General features: G+C 39.2%; 1 pseudogene; it reads left to right on the top strand.

Moving 5' to 3' along the window:
• Positions 1 to 21,900: 21,900 nt before the first annotated feature.
• LOC101441603 (olfactory receptor 6B9-like) lies at positions 21,901 to 22,842 on the top strand (annotated as a pseudogene).
• The last annotated feature ends 324 nt before the right edge of the window (positions 22,843 to 23,166 follow it).

Raw genomic sequence — 23,166 nt, forward strand, 5'->3', positions numbered from 1 at the left:
TACATCTTAAACCCCAACACCAACTACAATTCCAGTAAAGTAGCATGAAAGTCTTGTGAAAAGAGTTCCCATCTGAGTCCAATTCCATCACGCAGAAACACCAGCTCCAAAAAAGGGCCAACTGGCATGGCAGTGAACCCCATCTGCCATGACCATAGAACCCGTGGGTCTCTTTTGCCCTCAAAAGAACCAATACCTGGGGTTGTATCTACTTTATCTGTCTCTGAGACTCTGCTCAGGTGTGCATAACGGCAATCCTTCTGACAACGTCCAGACTCTTTTTTAGAGACTCATAGCCATATAAACTAATTTCTCCTTTCCATTTCCCCCTTACATTAGGTCAAACAGCATTTTAAACTCCTGTTATTATATGTAGACAGGGATATTCTGCTGGTCCACGTTGAACCTTTAATTCAAGGTCATTTTCTAGTTGCATCATCAGCTGGTATTTGGTAGTGATCCCTCAGTGCCAGGGAGGCTCATCCCCAGGTGTCATGTCCTACACTGGGGGAATGCATTGCATCTACATGCTGAGTTTGACTTCAAGACTGGCCACATTTGAGTAACATGAAGGCTGTCAGGAGGAAACTCCCAGGCACAGTGCTGCTCTAGGCCTTGTTCTTATTTCAGGCGTATAGGCTCACAAGCATAGTCATTAGTATCAGGGGCTCACTGTTGGACTCTCATTCCTTCCTGGTTCTTACCGTTGCACCTGGGGGACTGCTGCTGCTCCCCTAGGGACCACGACAGAGCATCCCCGGCCAGGAACCCAGTACCCCCCCAGCTCTTGTTTTTAATTGTTTCCACTATGAGTATATCCAAACATTACCATGCACCCTGGACATATGCCCTGTAAAACTCCCTGTCAACCATATATCACCTGTCAATAACATCCCATACTAGTATTCCTCCACCGCCATTGTTGAACCACTCTGTGATCCAAAACTTCTGCCAGCTCATCATAGATTACACCCCTGCATACGTCAGCTCACATCCTTCCTCCACCCCACGATTTCCTGTATGACTATCTTCCAGTCTCTAGCTCTCTGAGGCATCTTGCTTATTTCATATCATTGAGGTCATGTAATATTTGTCCTTCAATGGCTGGGTTGCTTCACTCAACATAAGGTTCTCAAGATTCATCCATGTTATCATGTGTGTTTGTAGTGTATTTGTTCTTAAAGCCGAGTAGTATTCCATTGTATGTATATACCACATTTTATTGATCCACTCATCTGTTGATGGGCATTTGGGTTGATTCCAACTTTTGACAATAGTGAACAATGCTGCTATGAACATTGGTGTACATATATTGGTCTGTGTCCTTGTTTTCAGTTCTGCTGGGTATAAACCCAGCAGTGGAATTGCTGGGTCATATGACAAATCTATGGTTAGTTTTTTGAGAAACTGCCAAACTGTCCTCCAGAATGGTTGGATCCTTCTGCATTCCCACCAGCAGTGGATGAGTGTTTCCCTTTCTTCACATCCTCTCCAGCATTTGTATTCTTCTGTTTTATTCATAGATGCCAATCTTTTGGGAGTAAGATGGTATCTCATTGTAGTTTTGATTTGCGTTTCCCTGATAGCTAGAGATTTGAAGCATTTTTTCATGTGCTTTTTAGCCATTTGTATTTCTTCTTTGGAGAAGTGTCTGTTTTAAATCTTTTTCCCATTTTCTAAATGGGTTGTTTATCTTTTTATTTTCAAGATATAGGAGTTCTTTATATATGCAAGTTATAAGTCTCTTATCAGATATATGGTTGATAAATATTTTCCCATTGTGTGGGTTCCCTTTTTACTTTCTTGACAAACTCCTTTGAGGTGCAGAAGGCTTTAATTTTGAGGAAGTACCACTTATCTATGCTTTTGCTGCTCGTGCTTTTGGTGTGATATTCATGAAGCCATTTCCTATTACAAGGTCCTATAGATGTTTCCCTACACTGCTTTCCAAGGTCTTTATGGTCTTGGCTCTTATATTTAGGTCTTTGATCCATCTTGAGTTGATCTTTGTATGGGGTGTGAGATGGTAATCTTCTTTCATTGTTCTACATATGGATATCCAGTTCTTCAGGCACCATTTGTTGAATAGGCCATTCTCTCCCAGTTGAGAGGGTTTGGTGGCTTTATCCAATATTATATGGCTATATATATGAGGTTCTATATCAGAACTTTCAATTCAATTCCATTGGTCTGTGTGTCTTTCCTTATGCCAATACCATGCTGTTTTCACTACTGTAGCTTTGTAGTATGTTTTGAAGTCAGGTAGTGTGATTCCTCCAATTTCGTTTTTCTTTTTCAATATGTCTTTGGCAATTCAGGGCCTCTTTCCTTTCCAAATAAATTTAATAGTTAATTTTTCTAGTTCCTTTAAGAAGGCTGTATTGATTTTTATTGGGATTGCATTGAATGTGTAGATCAGTTTTGGTAGGATAAACATCTTAATAATATTTATTCTTCCTATCCATGAACAGGGAATATTCTTCCATTTATTTAGGTCTTCTTTGATTTCTTTGAACACTCTTGTATAGTTCTCAGTGTATAAGTTTTTTACATCTTTAGTTAAATTTATTCCTAAATATTTGATTTTTTAATTTACTATTGTGAATGGTATTTGTTTCTTGATTTCCTCCTGATCTTGCTCATTATTGGTGTACAGAAATGCTACTGATTTTTGTGCATTGATCTTATAACCTGTGACTTCACTAAACTCATTTATGAGTTCTAGAAGCTTTGCTGTAGACCTCTCAGGATTTTCTATGTATAGGATCATGTCATCTGCAAATAATGAAATTTTGACTTCTTCCTTTCCAATTTGAATGCCTTTTATATCTGGTTCTTGCCTCAGTGCTTGAGCAAGTACTTCTAAGACAATGTTAAATAGAAGGGGATTCAATGGGCATCCTTGTATTGTTCCTGACTTTAGAGGGAAGGATTTTAGGATTTCTCCATTGTAAACAATGTTGGCTGTAGGTTTTTCATATATACTCTTTATCATGTTCAAAAAATTTCCTTGCATTCCAATCTTTTGGAGTGTTTTTATCAAGAAAGGGTGCTGTATTTTGTCAAATGCTTTTTCTGCATCTATAGATATAATCATGTGATTTTTTTCCTTCCATCTGTTTATATGGTGTATTACATTGATTGATTTTCTTATGTTGAACCATCCTTGCATACCTGGAATGAATTCCACTTGGCCGTGGTGTATAATTCATTTAATATGTTGTTGAATACGATTAGCAAGTAGTATTTTGTTAAGTATTTTTGTGTCTAGGTTCATTAGAGAAATTGGTCTGTAATTTTCCTTTCTTGTGGTGTCTTTGTTTGGCTTTGGTACTAGGGTAATGTTGGCATCATAGAAGGAGTTAGGCAAGGTTTCTTCTGTTTCGATTTCTTGGAATAGTTTCAGCAGGATTGCTGTTAGTTCTTTCTGGAATGTTTTGTAGAATTCACCTGTGAACTCGTCTGGCTCTGGGCTCTTCTTAGTTGGGAGGTTTTTAATGACTGATTCTATCTCTTTACTTGTGATTGGTTTGTTAAGATCATCAATTTCTTCTTTCGTCAATATGGGCTGCTTTTGTGTTTCTAGGAATTTGTCCATTTCCTCTGAATTGTCATTTTTGTTGGAATATAGTTTTTCAAAGTATCCTCTTATGATAGACTTTATTTCTGTGGGATCAGTGGTGATATCTCCTTTCTCATTTCTTATTTTGTGTATTTGCATCTTCTCTCTTTTTTTCTTTGTTAGTCTCACTAAAGGTTTGTCAATTTTGTTGATCTTCTCAAAAAAACAGCTCTTGGTCTTGTTTATCTTTTCAAGTGCTTTCTTATTTTCTCTTTCATTTAGTTCTGCTCTTATCTTTGTTATTTCCTTCCTTCCTTCTTCCCTCCTGTTGGATTACTTTGTTGTTTTTTTCCTAATTCCTCCAAATGTGCAGTTAGTTCTTCAATTTTTGATCTTTCTTCCTTTTCGATATATGAATTTATGGCTATAAATTTCCCTCTCAGTACTGCTTTTGCTGCATCCCATAAATTTGGTATGTTGTGTTATCATTATCATTTGTTTCAAGGTAGTCATTGATTTCTTTTGAGATTTCCTCTTTGACCCACTGTTTTTCTAAGAGTGTGCTGTTTAATTTCCAAATCATGGTGTGAAATCTGGGCCTCTGGCCCTTGAAGATTTCCAGCTTCACTCCACTGTGGTCAGAGATATTATTTTGTATGATTCCGATCTTTCTGAATTCATTAAGCCTTTCTTTGTGGCCTAGCATATGGTCTATCTTGGAGAATGAGCCATGTGCACTTGAGAAAAATGTATATCCTGCTGTGTTTGGGTGTAATGATCTCTATATGTCTATTAGATCCAGCTCCTCTAATATACTGTTCAAATATTTTGTTTCTTTAGTGATTCTCTTTTGAGATGTTCTGTCCAGAGTTGATAGTGGTGTATTAAAATCTCCCACTATAATTGTAGATGCATCTATTCTTTCACTTAGTTTTTCCAGCGTTTGCCTCATGTATTTAGAGGCGCCCTTGTTAGGAGCATAAATATTTATGATTGTTCAATCTTCTTGACAGATTGTCCCTTTCACTAATATGTAGTATCCTTCTTTGTCTCTCACAATTGTTTCACATTTAAAGTCTATTTTGTCTGATATTGATATAGCTACTCTGCATTTTTTTTTTTGGTATTGTTTGCTTGTAAAATTGTTTTCCAACCATTCACTTTCAGCCTCCATGAGTCTCTGGGTCTAAGATGTGTCTCTTGTAGGCAGCATATAGATGGGTCATATTAATGTTCCAGTTTGAATCTTTTGATACGTGAGTTTAATCCGTTGACATTCAGTGTTATTACTTTCAATGAATTATTTATGTTAGCCATATTTTGATTGGACTTGTGTTTGTCATATTTTGTTTGCTTTTTTTTCTTCTCTTTTTGTCTTTTTTGTTGCTCTTACACTCTCCTCCAACTCTGCCTCTCCTGTTTTTCCTTTTCTTCCTGTGAACTCCCTTTAGAATTTCTTGAAGGGGAGGTTTCTTGTTGGCATACTCTTTCAGTTTCTGTTTATCTTCGAATATTTTGAGCTCTCCATCATTTTTGAATGCTAGTTTAGCTGGATAGAGTATTCTTGGTTGGAAATTTTTTCCTTTAGTACCTTGACTATATCACACCACTGCCTTCTTGCCTCCAAGGTTTCAGATGAGAAATCAGCACTTAATCTTATGGAGCTTCCCTTGTATGTGATGGTTTTCTTTTCTCTTGCTGCTTTTAGAATTTTCTCTTTGTCTTGAGCATTGGATAATTTGACAAGTATATGTCTTGGGGTGGGCCTGTTGGGGTTTATGACAATTGGGGTGTGCTGTGCTTCTTGGATATGTACATCTGTCTCTTTATGTAGATTTGGGAAGTTTTCAGCCATTATTTCCTGCAACACTCCTTCTGACCTCTTTCCCTTCTATTCTCCTTCTGGAATGCCTATAATACGTATGTTTGAGCATTTTGCATTATCATTCAGGTCCCTAAGTCCTAGCTGGATTTTTTTCATCTTTTTATCGACCAATTTTACTATTTGTTTGATTTCCGATGTACTGTCTTCCACATCACTAATTCTCTGCTCTGCCTCTTCTAGTCTGCTGATATTTGCTGCAAGTATATTTTTGATTTCTTGAACTGTGGTGTTCATTCCCACCATATCTGTTATCTTTCTGCGTATGTCTGCAATTTCCCCTCCAAGTGTTGTCTTCATGTTGTTAATCTCTTCCTTTACTTCATTAAATTTGTCAGTGATAAATGTTCTGAGATCTTTATTTACTTGTGCGAAATTCTGCTCCCCTTCCTAGTTTTTAGTTTGTTGATTGGATTCAGCCATATTTTCCTGATTACTGGTTTGGTTTGTAGATTTTTGTTGCTGTCTCATCATCATTTTATCTTGACAGGCTTAATCAGTTCCTTAGCTTCTTTGTCTAGTCTTGGAGATTAATTAGATGTTGTTTTTGTGTAAGTGTTATATCTTCTCTTTGTCACTTTGTTCTTCTTATTCTAATTTCTTATTGCTGCTTGAGTTCACTTTAAAGGAAAATATTAGGGCCGGGGAAAGGCAATTGTGTAAGCAAGGAAAAAGTGTAACATAGTATTGGTGATATATGTTAACAGAGCAACAATATGAGATCTGGGAGGATGGATGTTAGATTCATGTAAGTTGTGTAGAGTTATAGCTGTAGGTAGAATACCTATAATGAGGTAGTCGACTGAATATGAGAGGAATATCGTATGAATTAAAAAGCTATTGTTTTCATGAGAGAGGGAAAGAGAAAAGAAAGGCAATAGTTTCAAGAGTGGATAACAGAAAGAAAACAAAACAAAGGTATTAGAAATTAAGAGTTAGACACTTTGTGGATCAAAGAAAGGGAGGTGGAATATAGGAGAGACAGTAGATGATGGAGGATATCAAGATGTAGGGGAAAGGGGATAGTGTAGGTAGCCAAAATCTATTCACACAGAAATGAGGCAGTGGAGGATGAGGAACCCCAGCAAATGTGAGGTGTTCCCTGCAGCACCTATTGTATAGTTAAGATAAAATAAAATAAGAAGAAAATGAGGGACAAGAGAGAGAGAGAAAAAAAGAAAAAGAGAAGAAAGGAAGAAAGAAAAAGGGGGTGGGTAAAGGGTGGGGAACAGGTAGGGAAAAGAAAAAAAAGATATACACCAATCACAACAGCCACAACAACAATTTTAAAAAAAACCTAAATAACTGAAAAAAAAAGACTTTGGGGGATACACTGGCATAAAAGACTAGGGGATAATGCAATGTTAGCAATCAAGACATTTAAAAAAATAAAAAATAAAATAGAATAAAAATAAAACAAAACAAAACAAAAGAATAAATGCAAATGTTGAGGGCTAGGACATTCAAGGACCTCATATGGACCTCAGGGTGTGATGGATTCAGGGATGGAAAGTCTGAGCTATTGAAGACTGAAGCAGTGTGAGTCTCTGGGGTGTGGGCCACCAGAGTTTAGGGGACTCAGACCTGGCAACCCCAAGTCCAGTTAACAGGGAGCCTGGGAGCACTCCAGTGTATCACAGCTTTCAGGGATCCCCGCAGCTGGGTGCCAGCCCTATAGGTGAGGTCACATCTGCAAGCTCTCTCCTGTGTGTCTGTACCCCACAATTCACTCACGCACTGGGGTCTATTCTTTGGATGTATCACCAATTCGACTTCAGGCCCCCCCCCACCCTGTAATCCCCTGGAATGGCCACCTGGGGGTGCCTCAACTCTGCAGCCAATTTAATGACGCAGATCAATAGCCAGGCCCGGGGGTGGTGCTCCAGCCTGAAATGCTAATAAAAGAGTCCAAACCCGAAATTCCCACGCTTCGCAAAATATTCCCCTAATCAGCTTCCAAACGTCTCCCACCCTGCCAGACCCTGGTGGCATCTCTTTATTGCTATCAATTTAAGTCCACTGTAGATCGGCATCCGGGCCTGGGGTGGGGCGAGGCTGTAGGTGGAAGCGCAATTGTTTGTGTCCGCAATCAAAAATTCCCCCGCTTCGCAATAAAACTCCCGTTTGTCTCCCCAAATAGGTCTGCAAGCGCCTCCTGTCCTATTAAACCCCCAATAGGCTGCTCAGGGCTTATGAAATCTCCAGTACTGCAGAGCCTCCAAAAAAAAAATGCCATGGCAGCGCCCAGTGCCGCGGCTCCGCCCACCCTAGGAGGGAGTGTTCCGTGCGCAGTCGGGACCTCCATGTAAAGAGTCTCAATTATATTTTATAGACGTATTTTCTCTGTTACCTTCCCACCAAATTGATGTCCAGACACCTCCTGTCCTGCAAAAATCCTGAAACAGCCTGGTCCTGAAGAACCTCCAACGCTGCCCAGCCGCTTCTTTGCAGGAGATATTATCAGGTAAGCTCACTCAGCCATCATCTTGCCCCGTTTTGGTGGGCATTTTGGATAACAATTCTGGTGGACAATTTGGGTTAAAATTTTGTTGGGATTTTGTGAAAAAAACATGTTTACAAGCAAAAAGCATCCTTGATAGGAAATTGTTTATCAATTTCAAACATATTTGCTTTGCTTATTGTCACTTTTATTAGAAGAATGAAACATCATTCAAAAAAATGTTATTTCTTGCAGTATAATTTGGGAGCATGGTGCTCAACAAATACCTTGCTGCCTAACTAGAAATGACTTAGAAGCAATTGGAAATACGGGCTCACTTTTGGACAGTTTTATGCCAGATATGATGAATTCAGAATTAACCTTTCAGTTAGTCATTCATTGAGTACCTACTGTGTGCCAGGTACAAGAATGAAAACATGAGTGGGAGACTCTCCTTGCACTCAGGTGATAGAGATGCATGTAAAATGTATTTACATTGTCATAAATGCTCTAATAGCAATATTCCCTAGATAACATGCTTGTACACAGGTCAGTGAAATCACCTTTGTCTAGGAGAATCAGGGAGAGATTCTAGAAGTAAAAATATTGAAAGTCTATTCTAAAGACTAGAATTAGAGTTGATTGATATCTAGAAGTAAACTTAGCTTGGGGAAGAGGTGCAAGAGGGAGGAATTTAAGATGAAAAAATTGTGAAAAGGTATAAAGTCATAATAATGTTTTCTACCATTTATTGAACACTTAATCTATGCCACGTAGTTTTTTATTCAAAGAATAAGTGACTTCATTACCTCTTATAATGATCCCAAAGAAATTGCTCATCATACAAAGATCAGATAATTTCTATTTAATGGTCTAAATGTGTTTTGTTGTTGCTGTTGTTGTTATTGCTCTCTAAGGGCTCTTTCAGTGTGTTAAACCTCACTCTTCTATTTTTCACTTAACCTTTTCTAGCTTTTACCTGATACAAAGGGACAAGAGAAGAGGATCAATGACTGACTCCCAGGATGAGTACAGGTTAAAAGGACTTGGAAAATAACAGAAAGACTTTGTACTTGCACATGTAAGGGAAGAGCAAATGAACCCATGATTATGCAAGACGAGATATGAAGTTTCAGGGGTAAATTTCTATTTATACAAGCATCAAAAACAAACAAAAACAACCTAAAGAGCATTTGATTTTCTCAGAATTGCTCTAGATTAAGGGTTGATCCAAGCTGGTTTAATTTGACTCTAACATCCTTCCCCTCTAGGTCCCTACCTTCAGAATGATAGTCTCTAAGAACTATAAGTACTTGAAGACAAATTCTAGCTAAGGGGAGGGAATTGTTTCTCTGTAATGCAGCTATGCTTGGTCTGAGCTTTATCACTGACTTCTGAGCCTCCTGAGCTCCCTCCATCCTTCATTTTGCAGACTATATGGTCTGTTAATGAGTAGTCAAACACTGTGACCTCAATAAAAAGTTGTTAATGACACACACTGCTTTTCAGGAAACACCCTTGACAGAAGCTCCCAGTGGCCTATCCTGGGCCCGGAGGGAAAACCTAGGTGACGAGACAGGCTAAGATCTGGGGAGAGGTATGATGACCTCAGGTTGCAGAGCGCCCCCTCCTTCAAAACCGGGCTTGGCAAGCAGGCCAGCTTAGAAGCTCAAGTTCCTGCTGAAAGCAGGCATGCTGAAGTGGGTGAGGTCCAGAGGAGCAGAGGTTTTCATCTGAGCTATCAGCTCAGTTTAATGATCTCTACTGACCCATTTTCATGGAGGATTTCAATTTCTGACCTTAAGAGGTGGTTTTGTGTTGCACTGGATTTGGCTTCATGATTTCTTAACTGCCAAATTGCAAAAGTCTTTTGACTGGTCTATACCTTAGAGGCTCTGTCTCATTGCCACACATTGTCCACTGCTTCCAGGGCAGTCTTTCCAAAACACAAAGGCATATATTTCTTCATGCTTAAAATGTTTTAATGGATCTACATAGTTCAAAAAATAAGATTTAAACTCCTCAGCATGCAAGGCTCCTCCCTACCCTCCCTCCATCTTTTCTACCATGGTATTTCATCATTGTTACTACAGCCATCACCATCATTATCATCATGGTTGTAATCACTCTCATTAACATTTCTACTGTGATTACTATCTCCCTAGCTGTGTTTTACATATATCAATTCATTTAAACCTCACAACATTGCAATTTTATAGATAAGCACACTGATCCAAGAGATGCTATATAATCTGCCCAAAGTCTCTGAGCTATTCAGTGACAGACCCAGGACTACAACCAGGTATTTTGACTTCAGAGTTAGGTCTTACCCATCAGGCTAAACATTAGGAAGATTTAGGCCTCTGCGCTTTTTGCATTTACTACTTTTTGTCTTGGGATGGCTTTCTGCCACACAAGCTCAAACCTTTCTTCTTATACCCCTTGCTTTGTTACTAATTCTAATCTTATACTTATGTTATTACCTGGCCCTATTTATGTGGTTATATTTCTATCTCCCCCTGGACTAAGAGTTCTTGCACATCCAACAGTGAATTGGGTTATCTATTATAGTATAGTATAGTGTTTTTACTGAATCTTTTAGTATCAATTATAGTTTTTAAACATACTGGCACTCATTCACATAAACAACATAGTCATTTAAGAAACTGGAGACTTAGATCTTGATTTCTCCCTTACTGCCATGCCTCTACCACCAGATATGCTATTCCTCTATCTTACATATCTCAATAAATAAAAATCTATCAATCTGGTTGTTTATGCAAGAAACGTGGGTTTAAACCTTGCTACCTCTGTCTTCATCACTTCATCAACTGCCATATACAATTCCATTACCCCAAAATTTGTCAATTCTACATTTCAAGTATATTTAGAATTTGAACCCTCATCTTTTCTACTGCTGTCTTCCACAAAACCACCATCAGCTCTCACTGGGTCTACTTCCATATTCTCCTATACTAGACTCTACCTTTACCCTCTTTCTGTCTACAATATATTTCCTAGTCATTAGCCATAATTATAGTTTAAAAAATCACCCCTTGATAAAAATGCATCAAAGGCCATCCATTGCATTTAGATTAAAATCTAAAATCTATAACATGGTCAAAAAGAAGTATGGTATGATCTAATCTCTGCTTATTGTATAATTGATTTTTAACTCTCATCCATGTTCAGAAAATTGCAAATACCTTTTACATTTTTTAAAAATTAAAAACTCATAAAAATTTCTAATGTACCAAGTTTTTCCACACATTAGGACTCTTGTTTCTGATCCTTTCTCTGGCTGTAAAGTCATTTCCCTAACTCATCACTTACTTTTGAAAATTAACTTAAATGTCACTACCCTAAATGCTTTCTTTAATTATTATTTCCTTGGATTCTTTTTTCTCCATATCATTTATCGCAATTTTAAAAAGTATGTGTGTGTGTTATTTTACTTAAAGCTTCCACCTCCTATTTCAATTTTCACTGCAATATCACCTTAGGCCTTACTGAATGCCAATCTTCTGAAAAACCAATTTTCTAAATTGACTATTGTTTTTTTTTGTCTTTATTTATTTTTTCTAATGTTACATTAAAAAATATGAGGTCCCCATAAACCCCCCATCCCCTTCACCCCACTACTCCCATAACAACCTCCTCCATCGTCATGGGACATTCATTGCACTTGGTGAATACATCTCTGATAACTGCTGCACCACATGGTCAATGGTCCACATTATAGTTTATAATGTCCCCCAGTCCACCCCAGTGAGCCATGGGAGAACATACAATGTCCAGTAACTGTCCCTGCAGTACCACCCAGGACAACTCCAAGTCCTGAAAATGTCCCTATATCACATCACTCCTTCCCTCTGCCTACCCTCAACAGCTACTATGGCCACTTTCTCCACATCAATGCTACATTTACTTCCATTACTAATCACAACAGTTCCAGAACATAATATATATTGTAAGTCTACTCTAATCAATACTCTATTCCTCCATTCTGTAGACCCTGGGATGGTTATGTCCTCTCCACCTCTATATCAAGAGGGAGCTTAGATTCCACTTGGATGATGGATGCAATTCTCCTGCTTGCAGTTGTAGGCACTCTTGGCTTCCTGGTATGGTGGTTGACCTTCTTCACCTCCCTGTTAGCTGGCTGGGGTAAGTCCAATAAACCAGAGTAGGAGTTACAAGTCTGTTAAGGTTCAGGGCCTGGCTGTCACACAGACAGTCCAGAGATTCAGGTCCCCTGAGTATACATTAAACCCCAGTGCCAACCACAGGTCCGGTAAAAGTAACAGGAGAGGCTTGTGAACAAAGATCACATCTGAGTTAAATTCCATCACACTCAGGAACACAAACTCCAAAGTAGGGCCAACTGACATGGCATTGAACTCCATCTGCCATGATCATAGAACCTGTGGGTCTCTGTAGCCTTCAGAAGAACCAATACCTGGGGTTGTATCTACTTTATCTGTCTCTGGGACTCTGCTGAGGTGTGAGTAGGGGCTACCCCTCTGATGACCTCCCGGCTCTTTTTTGGAGACTCACAGCCATACAAATTCATTTGTCCTTTCCATTTCCCCCTTTTATTCAAGTTCAAAAAGCATTTTTAACTCCTGATATTACATGTAGGCTGAGATATTCTGCTGGTCTGAGTTGACCCTTTTATTCAAGGTTATTTGCTAGTTACATCATCAGCTGGTACTTGGTAGTAATCCCTTGGCACCAGGGAGGCTCATCCCTGGGAGTCATGTCCGACACTGGGGGGAAGGCAATGCATTTATATGCTGAGTTTGGCTTCAAGACTGGCCACATTTGGTCAACATGGAAACTCTCAGGAGGTAACTCTTATGTACCCTGCAGCTCTAGGCCTAGTTCTTATTTCAGGTGCACAGGCTCACAAGCATAGTCATTAGTATCAAGCGCTCATTGTTGGACCATCCTTCTTTATTGATCTTAGCCATGGCACTTGGGGGATTGTTGCTGTTCCTTTGGGGAATGTGATAGAGCTCCCCTGGCTAGGAACTCAACATTCCCTCAGCTGTTGTTTTTGACTATTGTTTTTAAAGTTTTGAGCAATTTTACTAGATGGATTTAGATGATTTTGACAGTTTTTGAAAATTTCTGTGAAGTTTAATTTGACAACTTTTATTGTGTCTTCATAATATTACTTTGAGTTTTACTGAATTTGCCAAAAACAAATTGTCATAGATTTTTAAAAAATCATTTTGAATATTTTTTCATGAACATTTGGCAATATATAAGCTTCATTTTTGAAGAAGTTTTGGGCCACAAAGGGATTCAACTATGGCAGGGGAGCAATACTTTTGTGGGGTGTTATTGATTGGGGACACATGGTAGATAGGGAGTTCTCCAGGGCATGTGTATAGGGTACCTAAAAATGTTCAGACATATGTTGGGTCTTTTCTTGTAGTTACAGTTACAAACAATAACTGCAGAGTACTGAGTTTCTACCAGGGGAACAGCAACAATTCCCCAAGTGCAAGGTCAAAGACCAGTAAAGAAGTTTTCTCCAATGATGAGCCCTTGATATTGATGACTGTGCTTATGAGCCTGTGTGCCTGAAATTTGAAATAGGCCTAGAGCTGCAGTGTGCCTAAGAGTTATCTCTTGAGAGCCTTCATGTTGCTCAAATGTGGCCACTCTCTAAGCCAAACTCAGCATGTAAATGAGGCTGGACTCAGGTGGAATTTATACTGTCCTAGTTGGGTCTGATATGAATGGACATTCACTCAGACAGACACAGGAGGAGAGAGCACTGACATTTTTTATCCAGCCATGTGACAGAAAGAAGAGGCTTAAACAGCAGAGACCCCAAGGAGAGATGAGCCATTTTCCTGATAGCTTAAGGCTGAAATTGAGAAAAGAGCAGAACAGCCAAGACTGATATAGGAGGCCCAGGAAAATACAGCCCTATACCAGCTTGCAGCTGAAATCAGGAAGAAAGAGAAGCAGCTGAGCCTGAGAGAGGAAGCCTGGAAGGGAAGGCAGAGACCAGGCAGAGATCCCCGACCATCTTGATTCTACACATGCTGCTGATGTTGCTGAGAAATCATCTGTTATGGTGTCTTGAGTTGGACTTTTCACACCTTGGAGTACAAGCTTTTACCCCCAAATAAATCTTCATTATGAAAGCAAACAGATTTCTGGCACTTTGTATTGGAACCCTTGGGCAAACTAAGACACCAAGATATTGGACTTTCTTTCAACTCTGTTACATATAATCCTATTTGTTATAAACCAAACTTCCTAGTCTGAACATCTTTTAAAATAATGCATAGACAATGTGACTCTACTGTGATTCTCTTTTGCCAGTGTCAGGGAAGGTCTCCAGTTCTTTTCATCAGTAAGGAGGTAGTACTGGATCCAGACTGAGTTGTTCAGATTGTATTGCTTCTCAAAATGGCTAGAGGCAACTACCATCTAAATCAGGGTTTCTTAAAGTTTTTTGTTCCACAGGCCCCTTTGCCATGAAAACCATAGACCCCTACTAAGTCCACACAATACTGTGTATTTTTTAATAAATATATCACACCTCACCAACATGATTTTTTAATTTAAATTCAAGCTCATTGACCCCTTGTTAAGAATCCCTGATCTGATCTGAGCCCGCTCTCGATTTAGAGGTGGAATGGACATTGCCATACCAGGGTTCTCAGGTTGGAGGAATAAAATATGGAATAGAGTGGACTTACTGGTATTCTACTATAGAATTATTGTGATTCTAGCAATGGAAGAAATTATATCATTGATGTGGAGACAGTGGCCATGGCAGTTGCTGAAGGCAGGGAGAAGGAAAAAGAGGTGTGATTTGGAACATTTTTGGAACTTGGAGTTGTCTTGAATAATATTGCAGGGACAGATGCAGGACATTATATATCCTGCCATAACCCACTGAATGGGCTGGGAGAGAGTGTAAACTACAACATAAACTATAATCCATGCTGTGTAGCAATGCTCCAAAATACACTCATCAAATGCAATGAATGTAGCACACTAATGAAAGAAGTTGTTGATGTGAGAGGAGTGAGGGGTGTGGGGAGAGGGATATATAGGAACCTCATATTTTTTAATGTAACATTTTGTGTGATCTATTATCTTTAAAAAAAAAAGATAATAATAAAAAATAAAAATATATAAAAAAAGTAGCAACTCAAAAAAAAAAAGAAGCCCTGATCTGAGGGCAAGTGAAAATCAATATAAACAGCTCTTGTGCTCAAAAAGAAATTCTGGTTCCACAAACTTTGAATAAAGCCAAGGTTCCTTAGTCTTCACAGTATAGTCTCAATTTTCCTTTTGGTTTTTATCTTAATCTCTTGCCAAAGATGCATCCTGTGCAGATGAATGTTAGATGGTGATTAACAATCTTTGTTTTTTTTCTTGAACTTAATGATCCAATATCTTTTATTATTGGTTGACATTTCACATTGAACAGAGTCATAGAACAGCCTCCACTTTCCTGGATAAATAGTATTTTTAAAGTAACAATCCTTCTGTAGCTTTGAAACCCTATTTTCCTTCACTAAAAAGCTATACAGGGAAGCAGATGTGGCTCAAGCTGTTGAGCACCTGCCTACCATACAGGGGGTCCTAGGTTCGGTTCTGGTGACTCTAAAGAAGACAAGCAAGACAGTGAGCTGACACAACTGGCTGGCACAGTGAGCTGATGAAAAAGAGGATACAGTGAGATGACACAACAAGGAAAACACAATGAGGAACACAATAACTAGGGAGCAGAGGTGGCTAAAGCGATTGGGTGCCTCCCTCCCACATGGGAGTCTCCGAGATTGATTCCCAGTGCCTCCAAAAAAAAAGAACATGAGCACACACAGAGAGCAATAACTAACAGACAAAGAGAGCAGGTATGAGCACAATAAGGTAGTAGAAATAAGTAAACTAAAAATAATCTTTTAAACAAACTATATAATCATGAAACACAAGGAAAGACTGAAAAACTGTCTGATCAGGGTTGAACGAACAGGTATGGTAACTAAAGGAAATGTGAGGTACTATATCCTGGAACAAGAAAGAATATTAATGGACAAACTGGTAATATCTAAATAAAATTTATATTTCAATTAATACTAATACACCAATTTTGTTTTCTTAAGTTTTGGTAAGGTATGATGATAATATTAGGGGAAACAAACTGGGTGAGGAGAAAAGGTGAACTCGCTTTACTATCTTTGCAACTTTTCTGTAAACCTAAAACTATTCCAAAATAAAAATTTATTTTAAAAAAACACATCATACCATTTATTATTAGAATTTTTAATACCAAATAATTGAATAGAAATTTGATTGCTTTCAGAGGCTTCATAATAATAAAGGTAAGCTCTCCCCTCCTTTTTAGTTTCCGTGATGTAGCAAACACTTTGCTCTCATGTGCAAAATTGAAAACTTTTGTTTAAAACTTTACATGGAGTTTTACTTCTCATAAACTTCATGCACTGATGTTATTTTTATTTAGCTAATTTATGAAGAAGAATTAAAAGGATAATTGACACATAGTTACAGTCCAATATAGTTAGCAACTCTACCAGACTATACCAGCTCTTTCACATATTGCCTTCTGGTACAGGAAAGCAAGAGTGGGCAATTGCCATGCATTAAGTAGAGAAGGGAGGGCTTATGGTGCAGATGTCTTCACTTTATCTTAGACCCTTTTGTCAGGGTCTGATGTTCTTGCTCCTTAGTCTTATTTCATGAAAACCAGGGATCCTGGTCTTCCCAGAAGAAATGTCAGCTCACCATATGCCTTTGGACATAGAATTTGGTGCAGGGTTTGCGGGGAGGAAAAAGGCTAGGTCCACAGGTCTCCATAAAGTTCCATTTAGTCACATGCAGACAATTAAATTGTCAAGGAAGAGGAAAATTTTCTCTAGGTTTTCTTTTTTTTTTTTTTTTCAGGACACTGCTTCAGTTCCTTTCAGTCACCTTTGGTTACTAGCTGAGACACATATGCATCTTCTGGACCTCCATTCTTGTAAAACTTCTAGAGATCGATTATAGACTTTATGGTAACTTGGGGAAAATTTAATAGCAGGGGCTCTGAGAGCTTAGAAGGTTGTGGAGGACTTGAAGGGGTGCTCAGCTCATACTATTCTCAGCACTAAGTGCACACTTAACAACTGTTCATTAAAGGATTGAATGCTTCCTGTGGTTCAAGGTAGTGGGATTGACATCTGCCACTATGGATGCCCCATTATTCTGTCATCTCAATTTTTGCTGCTTTTACTCTATATTCTTTCCTGTACTAGTCTCTAGACACTGAAGCTTTCTCATCTTTTCCCTACTGATCGAAATTCTGACTGTATGGGGAATGGATGCAACTCAGTGACTGAGCACTTTCTTTCCACGTACAAGTTCCTGGGTTCAATCCCTGGTACCTCCTTTAAAAAAATCCTGACTGTGGGTCATACTCCAGCATAGATAGTATTTTGCATGTGTGGTTTACACAATTCACTTTTTTAATGTGATAATACACACATAACTTAAAATTTGCCATTTTAACCTCATCATCAGTGATCCAATATAGAGAACTACTGTCATCCATTTTGTTTATAAACTGAGAAATGAAGACAAGTTTTATAATATCAAATAACTATAAAATAATATAACCCTGATTAGGAACCACATTTTCTGATTGCTGAGCCAAAACTATATCCAATCATACTTCTTCCACACTACTTTACTTCCATGAATCTAAAATGATTCCTCTTTGATGAAATCATCCTAGGTTCCCTGTGGAGAAAGGATTTCTCTCTCTTTGGAGTTCTACATTTTGTTTTCACCTCTTTTATGGCACACAGACATTCTGCCCTTACTATAGTGTATACCTCTTATTTCACTTATAACACTTTAGGCTGCCAGGGGACAGAGACCATGACCTATAAGTTTTATTCCTAAGAATGTATAGCACAGTGCTCTATACATAACAAGCGGCTCAATAAAAGAGGAAGCCTGTTCAATGTAAGGAATAAAATAATGAATGCATCTGTTATCTCATATGGTAACCTCTGTTTCCCACTTAGTTTTCTTATCCTAGTATTCGGTGTTGCATTACCTGGCATATAGGAGTAGAGGGAACAAACTACACTGCACCTATAGGTACAGAGAAGCATGTTGCATGGATAAACAGAAATTGATGGATCGATGGAGATTCACCTTCCGTGGCCAGGTCCCCTGGACATAGTTGGCAGCCCGTACAGTTTCCCTTGAGTCAGGCCAGAGTGAGTGTAAGTAAGTATCCTGGAAGGAAGATAGGGGCAAAATATATGCATGCACTACATATATTCTGTCTCTGGTCTTGTTTTCCTGCCTTAATACTTTAATATCTACCATGTGTTCTAAACAAAACCAGACAGGTTTTTCCAAGGAGAACAAAATTCTGCACACCAGTCTTCTTATGATCAGTTTAAAATTTGAAGTACATTACACTCTAAAAAGTGGACAGAGGAAGCTTGGTGAGTGGTCGGAGGTACCAAGAATGAGATGGAGGAATAGAGTATGGATTAGAGTGGACTTACTGATATTCTATTCATGAACTATTGTGATTAGTAATTGAAGAAAATGTGGCATTGATGTGGAGAAAGTGGCCATGGTGGCTGCTGGGGGTAGGGAGTGGGAGGAAGAGATGAGATGTGGGGGCGTTTTTGGGACTTGGAGTTGTCCTGGGTGGTGCTGTAGGGACAGTTACCAGACACTGTATGTCCTCCCATGGCCCGCTGGGTGGAATGTGGGAGAGTGTGGGCTATGATGTGGACCATTGAGCATGAGGTGCAGTGGTGCTCAGAGATGCATTCACCAAATGCAATGAATGTCTCATGATGATGGAGGAGATTGTTGTTATGGGGGGAGGAGTGGGGTCAGGGGGGTGGTGAGTATATGGGGACCTCATATTTTTTGAATGTAATATTAAAAAAATAAATAAAGACCAAAAAAAAAAGAATGATTGGTTGATGCCAGACTAGGCAACAAGGAAGGTGAGAGGGACATGGACAAATGACTTCAGATATCATTCCTGGACAGGAGAAAGGGTGTTGTGGGGAATGAATGGGGAAATAAAGACTCAGTGCACAGCATATCTTTACTTAAGGCTGAGGAAATTTGGAGAGGTGCTGATTCATTTGGGCATTGGACCAGGGCACAAAACATATGTTTCTTATTCTAGGGGTTATCTACTAATGTCTATTCTTTTGTCTTGACAACAAGCACATACAAGGCTAAAATAAAGTCCTATAGCATAGTGGAAGTTATTTCCTAAAATTCTATTGAGAGGCCAGCACTCAGTGATCTTGGTTTTAAAGACAAGGAAAACAGAAAGAGATGATTCTACATTCCTCTATCCTTTAAAGTAGAGCCTGCTGGGAGGTACATCTATGGCAAAAAAATTGGAGGAGATATGAAAGGAAGAGGGGTGTGCTTGAGTATCTAAAAGCTATGCATTAGAGAGAAGAAAAGGAAGAAGGCATGCATGATCTGTAACTCAAAACTCTTCACAGATGCTTCGCAGTCTTGCTTTCTTGGAAATTCAGGTTATCTCAATCCCCCGATATGACAGAAAGAGTAAAAGAGAAATAGTGACTGGATTGTGTATATTAACATATGTGAATGAAAACATGTGCGTATATATGATTGAGTGAGCATGTTTGAGGGTTGTTATGACCTAATTTAATAACAGCTAATGTTTGTAGCAACTATGGGCTAGTCCTATTTTAACTACTTTCTATACATTATCAGTTATTTCTCATAACAAACCAGTAAGGAAGCATTATTATCTTATAACCAGTTGTAACAGAGGACATTTTGTACATAATTGTTAAGGAACCTGTTCAAGATGAAAGTGTTCTGTTCAAGATGACAGAGCTAATAGGTGATGGAACCAAAGTTCAAGCCCTGGTCTGAATCCAGGTCAGTGCTCTTCACCACTATGTGATGATGAATGTGAGGGAAGTGGTGTGGCTGAGGGTAGACATGTGTCATGGTTGTTTTTTTTTAAAGATTTTATTTATTTTTTAATTCATTTCTCTCCCCTTCCCTGCCATCTTCCCAGTTGTCTACTATCTGTGTCCATTCGCTGTGTGTTCTTCTGCGTCCGCTTATATTCTTCTCAGCAGCACCGGAAATCTGTTTCTTTTTGTTGTGTCATCTTGCTGCATTAGCTCTATGTGTGTGTGGCACCATTCGTGGGAAGGCTGCTCTTTTTTTTGCACTGGGCGGCCCTCCTTTCAGGGCACACTCCTTGCACATGGGGTTCCCCTACATAGGAGCCATCCCTGCATGGCATGGCACTCCTTGAGCACATCAGCACTGTGCATGGGCCAGCTCATCATATGAGTCAGGAGGCCCTGGGTTTGAACCTTGGACCTCCCATGTGGTAGATGGATGCTCTAGCCATTGAGCCAAATCCACTTCCCTGTGTCATGTTTTAAATGTCATGATGAGTAGGAGACTACATTGGTGCTGCTTCCTACTGAGGCTAGAACACAGGGAAAACTAGCCACTCCCTGCCACCAAACCATATTTTTTCCCATAGAAAAAAGCATTTAGTCAAAGGCCCTAAGGAACTAGGCCAGGAAATCCTTACTTACTGAGCTACCTCATGGGTGAGGGTGTGAGTTGGATGCCGGAGATAAGGGGAAGTTTTTTCTCAGCCAGCAAGGAACACTGAGCTGTACCACTATGTGCTGCTGTGGAAAGAAGGTAGTGGGTCAATAGCCTGTATTCCCACACCTCATCCTTCAGTCCCTTGAAATGAACTATGGTCTGAAGGTCTCTAGTCCATTGGATTATCACAGGGGATCCCGGTCCTCCTCCCACTTCTCCATGCCAAGAAAACAGCATGGTGAACTAAGAGTTTGGTGGGAAGGGTGAGCAGTGGTGAGAAGGCAGGACCTGGACTCAAGACTTTGGATAAGGATGTTCTTTAATGGAGATACACTTTCATTCATATGTATTTTCAAGTGATGACCCTGTGATAGGCTATTTTCATAATCACAGACCAAAGTAATAGTGTTGGTTTATAAGTGATTCTGTATTCCATCTTAATGCATCATCCTCCCTCCCTCTAGTCAATTATCTGGGTCAGAGCCAAAGACAATGGCTGATATTTGTAGACATAATCCTGCCAAGTGACTGAGAACAAGATTCAGACACCGTTTTCTTGTGGATATGTTTGCCATGAAAGCAGCATTGGTGTGCAAATTGAGGATGTTTCTAAATGTGTGTTACCTGATAGCACTTGCCCCCTGCTAGCTAAGACCCTGATGTCACTCTCTTCTGCCAATGAATTATTTCTTGTGGTTCTCAAGGCTTCAAGGCACTCATTAATTCACTTGTGCATTCAATATTCACTAGGTATTCATATGTTTGCCAGTTACTGTTTTAGGCATTGGGTTTTTGGTGATAAAGAGCAAAGTTTTCATTTACATCTTTATCTAAAGGCATTAGGGGAGCCAATGAATATTTTCCAATATATATTTTTTAATTTCTGTAGACTCTATATTGAAGAAACTATGCTGGATCAAAGGAATACAGCTAATGTATCACAAAATCTCTAAAGTTTTGGATTTTTCTCTGACCTTTTATTATCCTCAGTGAGGTCCATGTGTCCTTTAGGCAAGAGTAAGTCTTATGCAGAGACTTGGAACCAACAGCAGAGAGACAATGGGTCTAGGTTCACTGATGTGGGAGCTGGGTATGATATGGTGGGTCACATTCCAATCACTGTCATCAGGTGAGAGAGCTTTAGAGTTGGGAGCACATTTGGATTATGGAAGACTTTGATAAATACTGAAAAAAAATTGTCGTGTACTGCATTTGCAAAATAGTCCCTGTTAAGAGAAGTTAGCTTATGTTATGAGTCTCACTCACAGGAAAAACTGAAATGCTAATTTATTTCCATTTCTTGGCTGATGTCATAGTTATCTTCATTATTTGATGCATTATCATGGAAGACATCAATATCCTTCTGTACTTTTAGTCATGCTTGGGAGAAATATCACTCTGGTCAGTGAGTTCATCCTGGTGGGCTTCCCCACTGCCACATGGCTGCAGATCCTTCTCTTCTTTCTTTTCCTTGTGATCTACCTACTGGTGGTATTAAAAATCTTACCATCATGCTCACAGTTTGGGTTACTCTCTGTCACCATAGCCCATGTAGTACTTCCTGTGTAGTATGTCCTTTCCTGGAAGTCTGGTGTGTCTCTGTCACAGTCCCCAAAATGCTGGATAGATTCCTCCTGCATAGACGGCATATGTCCTTCACAGTTTGCATGACCCTACTCTACTTCTTTCTCTCTCTTACTTGCACAGAGTGTGTGCTCCTAGCAGCCATGTCCTATGACTGCTAGGTAGTCAACTGTTACCCTCTCCGTTATTCAGTCATCATGACTACATATTATGTATACAGCTGGTGACTTTCTCCTATATGAGTGGTTTCATGGTCTCTGCGGTCAAGATCTATTTCATTTCAGACATTGCCTTCTGTGGTTCCAATGTCCTGAACCACTTTTTCTGTGACATCTCACCAATCCTCAAACTAGACTGCAAAGACAGGTCCACAGCTCAGCTAGTGGACTTTGCCTTGGGTACTGCCATTCTTGTGTTTCCTCTTATATCTACTGTCTTCCCCTATGTCTACATTATCTCCACTATCCTGCACATACCCTCCTCACAGGGAAGGAAGAAAGCCTTCTCTACCTGTGCATCCCACCTTACTGTAGTCATAATTTACTATACAGCTATGATATCATGTATGTTTGACCTAGGGCTATTGGGTCATTTAATTCCAACAAACTAATCTCAGCTGTATATGCAGTCCTCACACCCATGATAAATCTATTCATCTGCTGTCTGAGGAACCAGGAAGTCAAGAATGCTATCCTAAAGACCATGGGAGGTGGCCAGTGCCTTCTCTTCAACTGAGCACTGCTGCCTTGAGGAAAAGACAATTTTCCTAGCCAGGATACCATTACCATGACATTTATCATGGAAGTCCATGAGCCCTGCTTCATAGACCTGGATTCCTTAAGAAATCACAGCTTAGGATAAGAGTTTTTAAAAGTTTCAAAGTAGAAACAAGAGATAATATATAATGTTAAAACCATGGAATAAAATTGATACACACTGTAGTTTAAAAGAGCTTTGAAATGATATTTAAACATAATGATAGGAAAATTACTTAATATGTGCAGATGCTTTTCTTAGCACTTTACACATAATAAACCATTTTATTCTCATAATATCTCT

The sequence above is a fragment of the Dasypus novemcinctus genome, chromosome 10 (assembly GCF_030445035.2).
Source record: "Dasypus novemcinctus isolate mDasNov1 chromosome 10, mDasNov1.1.hap2, whole genome shotgun sequence".
Lineage (NCBI taxonomy): Eukaryota > Metazoa > Chordata > Mammalia > Cingulata > Dasypodidae > Dasypus > Dasypus novemcinctus.